Source organism: Peromyscus californicus, unplaced genomic scaffold, assembly GCF_007827085.1.
Source record: "Peromyscus californicus insignis strain IS unplaced genomic scaffold, ASM782708v3 Scaffold_7__1_contigs__length_154581171, whole genome shotgun sequence".
Lineage (NCBI taxonomy): Eukaryota > Metazoa > Chordata > Mammalia > Rodentia > Cricetidae > Peromyscus > Peromyscus californicus.
In genome coordinates, this window is record NW_026294595.1 from 21,400,565 (window position 1) to 21,409,906 (window position 9,342).

Consider the following 9,342-nt stretch of genomic DNA (forward strand, 5'->3'; position numbering starts at 1 on the left):
TCTTTTGAATTTTAAGGTTCAAATTTTTCTAAGATACACTGTAGTGCTTAAACAGGACTGGGGAGAAGAAGCTTTCAACCCACACATGCTCCCACTTCATCAGATAAAAGCTGTGCAAACTCTGTGTTTAGAACATTCTAGTATTACTCATACATGCTCCAAGCAGCAGCCAAAGCTTTTTATTACAATAATTCTAGGAAGGACATTTGTGGGATGACTCATCCCTAACGGGCTTGAGGGCCAGCCGGCCCAAACAAGTAAAAAAGATCCTTTCTGAGAGCCAGTCTGGGTCTGCCTGATGGTCTTAGTAACAGCCGCTGAAACATGATCTGGAGATGACCTGGACCCATGAGAGGCAGCCATGTCACACCAGCTGATGCATATTCATCAGACCACCCCCCAGGGTGGGGTGGAGGGTATATAAGGCTTGCCTCTTCCTGAATAAACTGAGCTTGTTGTTTGGACATTCTCCCTGAGTCTGTGTGGTTTGACTCTGTGCCTACTTGGCCCCCACCCCCAAAGGGAACAACAGCAAGGACCCTGATACATCTGGTGCCGAAACCCAGGAAATTTGGTACTTGAACAGGGTCTGTTTGTCTCCCTTTCACGTGCGGCACTGGTTGAGAAGCCCCCTTGAGCTGTATATTTCGGTGAGTAGGCCCCTCTACGTTGTGTAAATTCGGTCCCTTCAGCAGGTAAATGCTGGGACTCCCACTTTCTTCTTTCTGTTTGTCTTGTGTGTGAGTCTGTCTGTACAGTAGAGTAGCACATACTTTTGTTCAGACTTGCCTGGTGTTTCCTTATAAGGGCTGGACCCTCAGGAAACAACAGCCACCATCTGACTATTTTTAGTTGTGTATGTGTATGTATGTATATGGTGTGTGTATGTATGTGTGTGTTTGTGAATGCATGTGTATGCTTGTGGGTTGTGATGCCTGGAGAGATGGATCAGTAGTTGGTAGTGCTTGCGCCAGAGATCTTTTTAGAGAACATGTGGCAACCTGATCTGTGGATAAGAATTCTGTTCCTGGCCAGAAAAAGGGAAGTGGCCTCAGGAGTAACCCTACAACTGTTTGTTATGCCCATTTCGTTGACTATAATTGCTGGCCTAAAGTCATCCTCTACTGAGGCCCACAACAACATATATTGTCAGAAACAATGTAACACCAACTTATCTATTGCCTTGATTCCATCCATGACTGTTATTTACTATGCCTCTGCTGGCAAGGAGAGACATGAGAATAGGCATAAAGTGAAGGAAAGGGATGGCAAGAGAGGAAATGCTTGCAGCAGCATCTAAGCCTATACCGGCAGCCCCTCGACTGTTCCCCCCATACCTCGAGCGGCTACCCCGCCAATACAGTATCCACGGAGTGATTTGACTGGATGTGTGTGCCTGCCGAGACAGCTGCTCCGCATACCTCTCAGCCTGTTCTACCTATGGTGCCGCACATGCCCACCATGTCATTTCCAGTTAATGTGAGCCCCAATGCGGCTAACCAACCATGGATACCTACCCCTCTTGCAGACCTGTCTTTGGTCCATAAGGCTGCTAATGAATCAGGTCCTGACTCGCCATATTTTGAGCAAGTCCTATGGTAATGGGCAATACATTTACAGACTTATTATGACTGGCACCATTTGATGAAGGCTGTGTTGGAGCCTACGGTCTTCCTTAATTGGCGGGCTGCCTATGATGACCAGGCTGAGGTTCAGGCTCATTTTAATATACAGTACAACATCACTATTTCTCTTGATAAGCTCACAGGCCAAGGGCCATATGTTAACCCAGACACACAAGACCAAATTGGACAACATGCTTATTTACTTGCCTTGGGAGACACCATTGCCCCTCATGCATTGAAGGGATCCCATCACCCTTTAGTGGCAACACTCTGTTCTCCTATTAACCCAGGGGTGAGGATATGCTTGCATTTTTCCCCAGAATACCACCACACTGATATGGATACCCTCCAGACATGTGTGTCCGGCAACAGACCAAGAGACATTGGACAAAGAAGAAGCTTCAGAGGGGTAATGTATGATTTGTCCTGCTACTGTGACATTCATTAGTAAAGGTCATGTCATTGCTGACATGTGACCCTAGATATTAAGCAGTTGCCTCACCCCCTACAAGGTCACTAATGCACCACCAGAAGGACTTTGATTGGCGCAATAAAAATGACTGGGGTCCCATCCATGTCCTTGAGATTGAAATTTTTGAATCCTTGTCTTGTTCAAATGTCTTCTGCAACAGGTTCACCAACAGAAGGCGGCCACAAAGGTGACCCTACAGGTTTTATTGGCTCTCAGACACCTAGATCAAAGTCCTCCTAGAGAGATAATGCACACATGGCTCACTGAGATACAGAAGGCTACTGCCTAAAGCCCACCACCCAGACAGCTCTCTAGGATTGATGCTCTTCCAGGGCTGGTAGTCAATGACGGATACAAGCTTGTTAGACAAACCAATCTAAGACAGACACAGTCCATTATGCTGAGCTCTCCTGAGGTGGGGTCAACAAGGTTAGGGCAACGCACCCTAGCTCCCACTGAGCATGTCCTATGAAATAATAAAAAGGGGTGGATATGTGGGATGACTCATCCCTAACCGGCTTGAGAGCCAGACGGCCCAAACAAGTAAAAAAAGATTCTTTCTGAGAACCAGCCTGGGTCTGCCTGATGGTCTTAGTAACAGCAACTGAAACATGATCTGGAGATGACCTGGACCAATGAGAGGCAGCCATGTCACACCAGCTGATGCATACTCATCAGACCACCCCCCAGGGTGGGGTGGAGAGTATATAAGGCTTGCCTCTTCCTGAATAAACTGAGCTTGTTGTTTGGACATTCTCCCTGAGTCTGTGTGGTTTGACTCCGTGCCTACTTGGCCCCCCAAAGGGAACAACAGCAAGGACCCTGCTACAGACATTCAAATCTGAAATGTAGCTATGAATCCGTTTGTCCTTTGAGGGAAAAAACGGTAGGTTCCTGTGATTCACCTGCTCCACTTAAGTGTGCTTCATTCCAAAGAGCCTTCTGAAGAAAGGAAGCCAAGCAGGGTAAATTTTCTGTAACTACTGCTCCCACAATCCTAAGAAATGAAAAAAAAAATGACTAATATAAAGAAAGGGACTTAAAATACAGTTCAGTTGGCAAAGTACTTGCCGTGCAAGCAGTAGAACCTGAATTTGATGCAGACATCAATAAAAACACACATATAAAAATCCGGGCACGGGAAGGCAAAGAGTATCGGATCCCTCCAGCTTACTGCCAGCCAGCATCACATAACTGACAAGCCTCCAACACAGTGAGAGACTCCTTTTACAAACAAAGTGGAAGACTCTTCAGGAACAGCACTAGAGGTTGGTCTCACGTGCTTCCACATATACCTACTCGTGTATACCTGTATGCACATGCACACACAATAAAACAGAGATTCATGAACAGTGGGATTTGTCCTGTGGACTATTTTAATCTTGAATTTCTTTCAGTGCAAGTCCTTAATAATTGTGTAGTTACTAGAGACTAGCAGTCCACCAAAAGCCTAATCTTTTCCTGCAGCTCATTCATTACACAAATATTCCCATTTTTGTAACTGACTTTAATTCACCACAAATACAGTTTGATCTTACTTATGAATTTCTAGCTGCATAAAAGAGGGGTAAATTGTACAAGAATGTGGTCAGCATATTTATATCTTGGATAAGAATTATCAGTATCTATTTGCAACACTATTAACCAACAATTCCAGAGTTTCTGTGGTTTAGCCAAACAATGGTTTAGTCATTCTTTGTTTATAATTTGTTGGAGATCAGGGCAAATGTTGACAAGATATAGGACCAAGGAATTGAGACAGCTTGAGGTTGATTCTCTACCATCCAGTAGGAAGCCTTTTCTTCTGGTGCCTCAGGGGAAGAGAAAGCTGGAAAACTGTGACATGATTTTTCCAAACTTTGGATGAGAGTTGCTTTTAACTACTGTCCATAATCCATTGCCCAAATTCCTCTCCTGTCTGACCACAAAGACATGGGGAAGAGTAATGGTACAGACAGAGTGTTCATCAATAGGCATTCTCTGCTGCCTTTGGAGTCTGGAAACATTCATGCTTCGTCGTAGCATTTCTGCCAACACCCCAGAAAAGAACTTGAAGCAGACAGTAGGAGGAACCAAATCAAATGTAATCAGCAATTTCTTGACAAAATGGAACTCATTTGATTTTTAATTTTTTGGTTTCAGAACTCGAAAATTAGCTTTATGGGTCAAGACAGACATATTAAGAAGTATGAACTACAAGCTAATCCTCTTAATTTTTAATGAATGTCCTTTTTTAATTTATTTCTTTATACTATGTTCATAGAAAACATAAATCATAAAATTTTCATTCACTTCAAAAATTGTATGTTTTAAACATCAAGTTAATATGTTATAGCTTTTATACTCTTAATATAGATTATTATATAACCTACCCCTTATCTTTATTGTGGAAAATTGAGGAGGTTCCATGCAGTTTAAATTACTTTCACTATTCTTGCTTGAACTTACACAGAAAATTCAAATCCATGAATTAAATCCTTTGTGTATCCAACTCTGTACCACATTTTTTTGGTGTACTCTTGTTCTGTCTTATAGAGATTACCTTTTCATAGGGATGCTCTGATCAGGAATTCACTGTCTTGTATTCTCCATTTGTCTAAAGAAACACTTATCTATATTCATGTGTGGGTACATGATTTTGGGATCAGGGTCAGGTTCAATATCTGATATTTATTATAAATAACACTTAAATCACAATCAAAATTCTATGCACATAATAATTTTCCATGAAAACCATTGATGATCTAGAAAAAAAGGCAACAAGGAAAATGTGGTAACCTTGTTCAAAGAATGATGCTTACACAGTATTATTTAATATTCATGTTAACCATGCTTATAAATAACTTCCTTGGCTCAGCGGTTCAGGAACTTACAAAATTTGCCTTGAAATAGTGATGTTACCCCACATCTATGTGGTTTCAAATGCTATGTATTTCCAATCCCATGATAGTTTCCAAATAAAGGCAATATTGACAGTCTTGCAAATAAAAATGTGTTGAAAATCACTGCTGCTTCTCATCCCTTCTGCTCTCCCTAATGTGTTACTTTCTTTGCAACTGTGCAGAGCATGTGTCTACCTATGCCAGTTGATACCTTTTATTAAATAAAGGCATTAGGCGCAACCTCAGCATATTGAAGGAGTGGTAAAATCAAGAATGGAATTAGTAACAAAACTCATTGTTCTTTTGTACATATCAAAATATCATAGTGTGAAAAGCCTTCTGATATTTAAAGAAAAGAGGCACTCCACTCTGTGACTTTGTAACACCCTTTGTCTTCCAAGAAAGTCTCTGGTCATAGTTTCATTTCCGTTCTTTCACTTGAAATCAGAGATACTTATGACACAGAGAGAGAGAGAGAGAGAGAGAGAGAGAGAGAGAGAGAGAGAGAGAGAGAGAGAACAAAACAATTTGTTAGTCCCATGTCAGTATAGATGTATTGGATTTTGATGATTTGCTGCAGCTGACAGCATGTTTACTGATTCCTTCATCCACAGTGCAGAAGCAGGGGCAAGTGAAGATGGTACAAGCACGGAGGAAAGAGCAGTTCTTCCCACTCTGTCTCTTAAATTAGAGCAAGGTCGACCAATTTCAATGTTCTGATGGAATTTTAATTTGACAAGGTTGAGATGAGCACACAACCAGAGTCTCCCTGGCTTAGAACTTGGCACCCATTCTGTCATCCAGACTTGAATGGAATTGGTTAGTGAGTCAGTCAAACTTTCTGCTCCATGTCCACAAGATGGGAATATCAGTCTCTCATATTTACTACTCCATCTAACAATATGGTTTTCCAGTTATTAAAGTCCGTTAACAATTTAGCAGATAGAGATGGAATGACTTAGAGAACTTTTCATGTATTTTTAATATTAGGTGGGAAATTGTATGGTGGAGAACTGCACAGGAGGAGCTTTCAGTTAAGGTAGCGCCTACCTGCAAGGCTGGGTCCTGGAAATGTGATTCAGAGTGATTGGAAATTAAGGAAGACAGACACAATTAAAGCTGAGATGGGGTGGGCTCTGTGCTCAGAGGTAGATGCCCCAGTATCTGGATAGTCAGCACGTTTATTATATTCAGGGAAAACAAGGGAGTGTCCAGCTAATCTTAGTAGGTTTTCCCAGCATTGGAGTGGAATGAGTGTATGGTCATTCAGTCTTCAGGAATGAGGAACTGTTGTCAGAGACTTCGGCAGCTATTGCTGCTGAGCTGAGGTCAGTTGGCACACGAACATCCTGCTTCAGCAAATATCCTACCCTCCAGCATCAGGGAGGCAACACCATTCCCTTAGTAGCCTTGCGACTGCTTGAACATGGTTTTGTTTGTGTCGAGAACACTCAGTCACACAAGGGTGCATTCACTCCCTCCAGGTTACATTTTCTGACTATTGTCTTTGAGTGAAATTAAATGGATTTCCAATTGCTGAGTTACTCCTGTGAGTGTGTAGATACACACTGGCTGCTCACTTAGCGTGGATCTTGTCAGCAGACCTCAAGAGGCAGACATAGCAGTAAACTAGACACCTTTCAAAGCACCCAAAATCTATAGTAACAGGAAAGCTAAAGACCCTAGTAAATTGTGACTTTAGAGAAGTATTTTGCTTTGTGATATATTAAAAAATTGATTTTTAACTTTACAAACAGTAGTTTATTTGAAAAAATGTAGAGGTTTTATTGCATCATAAATCTCATTACAAAACCAGTGAGTTAAATGTATTCCATAATTAAAACATACCCCTGTATTGACTTTATCTGTTCTAAACATAAATTTCTATTACCTCACTGAGGAAAATACATTTAATGACTATGTAGAACAAGAGTTCACATATAAATTTAAATAAATTGACTTTGCACTTTTTTCCAGATGTATATAATCTATGATATATTAACTACAACCAATAAAAGGATATACACACACATATATAATTACAGTTTACACATGCTGTTCAAATCAATCAGGTTCTTAGTTAAGTTGTAGAAAGTGTTTCATTATATGTAAAAATGGGACAAAACAAGCACTGTGGTACCGAAAAGAAATTAATGTTTTAGTTGCTAAGAGGTTCAAGATAAATCACCATTGCAAGGATGAGTGATTAAAGAGTGAATGGTGAGCCAGAGCCCGAAGACGATGGTGAGAAAATAACTGATCTACAAGTAAGGTCAGTGAGGAGGTTTCAGGCAACCTGCCACTACCCAAATTATCTATTCCTTTCAGTATGTCACAAGACCAACAAAAATTCAAAAACATTTCATTAGTGTTTCAACATGTAACTAGTTATCATATATGCAAATTCTCAAAAAATATAGTTTCAATTGATTTTATTCATTAATGGCTGATAAAGTGCTGGTAAAAAGCAACATAAGAAAAGCCTGCATAACATAATAACCTTAAGGTGTAACAATGGTCTGCATACTGTGGCACAACCAACAATATTTTCTCAATAAGGATGAAAATTGTGCCTGGTCCTGGAAACCCAGCCTAGAGCTAGTGAAGTCATGGATCTTATAAAGAGAACCAGCATCTACCACTTTCCTAAAACAGTATAATCCCTAACTACACTCTAAATATTTGTTCTTATACCCACAGGTAAGTGTGGTCTTTGCCCCTCATCAACAAAACTTCTCTTTGCAACAGACAGAGACCACAACAGAAAACCACAACCAAGTAAAATGCTGAGTTGTGGAGCCCAGTCACAGTGGTTATATCTAAAAACATCTCAGGTACCCAAGGCTCACTGATCATTGCGAAAGAAGGGGCAGGAAGAGTGTTGTGAGATTGTGCTTCCTAGAAATGCCAGAGGCTGTGCCTATAGTGTCAACAATATGTTCGCCTAACTGTGAACAGAACAGGGACAACATCAATGTGGATGGGGGAAAGACCACATGGCCCTAACCCTACACAAAGAACTATAGGAAACTAAGGAATGCTGAGAGTGGAAGAAATGGACTTTCCCAGGGAAGAGCACATCAAATGTCCAGTCTGAAAACATACATGAACATGGCATTATACAGACTGAACAGGTTGTACTTATGTATTTAGAATATACGTATATCTAAATATGTATGTGTGCGCACATACGTTCATGCATGCGTGGCGGGGGGTATTCGTGTGTGTGTGTGTGTGTGTGTGTGTGTGTGCGTTAGGAGTAATATTGGTAAAAAAGTGACATGAATTTCAAAAAGAGCAAAGAGGTATTTGGGAGGGAATTAAGGGAGGAAAGCATAAGGGTAAATGATGTAATTATAATATCAAAAATTTTAAAAAATAGTTTTTAAAAGCAATGTTTTCATATTATAGTTTGAGTGTTACAATGACCATAATGCTGTTCACAGTAAAATAATTCATGCAGTGTGATGATACATTGTGTACCCTAATAAAATTTGCCTGAAGATCAGAAAGACAAAGGAATAAGCCACACCTTACCTCTAGGACTCCTCAGCCTGAAAAAGCCTCCCCTATAAGCACTAGCTGAATGAGCTTCCTCAGCCTAAAAGGCTTTAGTTCCTGTCTCCTCATGCCTTATATACCTTTCTCTGCCCACCGTATCACTTCCCTTTTATTGCTGGGATTAAAGGCATGTGACTTTCCAAGCAAAACCATGAGATCTCAAGCACTGGAAATAAAGATGTTTGCCGCCACTGCCTGGCTCTGTTTATCTCCTAGACTGAGTCAATTTCATATAGTCCAGGGTGTCTTTGAACTCACAGAGACCGATCTCTGTTTCCTGAGTGCTGGGATTAACAGTGTGCGCCACCACTGCCTGGCCTCTTTGTTTAATCTAGTGGCTTGTTCTGTCCTCTGAACTTCAGGTAAATTTTATTAGGGTACACAGTATATCACCACATTTAGGAACAAGACCAATAATTTGTACTTCACATATTCTCTTAGTCGGGATTACTATTGTTATAATGAAGCAGCAGGACCAGAAAAACAAGTTGTGGAGGAAAGGATTTATTTGGCTTACACTTTCACACCATAGTTCATCATCTAAGGAAGTCAGGACAGGTTTTCAAATACAGCAAGAATCTGGAGGCAGAAGCTGATGCAGAGGCCATAGAGCAACACTGATTACTGGAATTCTCCCTATGACTTGTTCAGCCTGCGTTCTCACAGACCCCAGAAATATTAGCCCATGGGTGACATCCATAATGGGCTGGGCCCTCCCACATCAATTGCTAATTAAGAAAATGCCCTATAAGCTTGCCAATAATCCAGTCTAATGGAGGCATTTTCTTAATTGAGGCTCCCT

The 9,342-nt window shown here is 40.9% G+C and overlaps 1 long non-coding RNA gene across 1 annotated transcript; it reads left to right on the top strand.

The window, feature by feature from the left end:
* Positions 1-358: 358 nt before the first annotated feature.
* Positions 359-5,102, top strand: LOC128101775 (uncharacterized). Its single transcript, XR_008215186.1, has 2 exons — positions 359-650; positions 1,946-5,102. It is a non-coding gene; the product is annotated as an uncharacterized LOC128101775 (long non-coding RNA).
* The last annotated feature ends 4,240 nt before the right edge of the window (positions 5,103-9,342 follow it).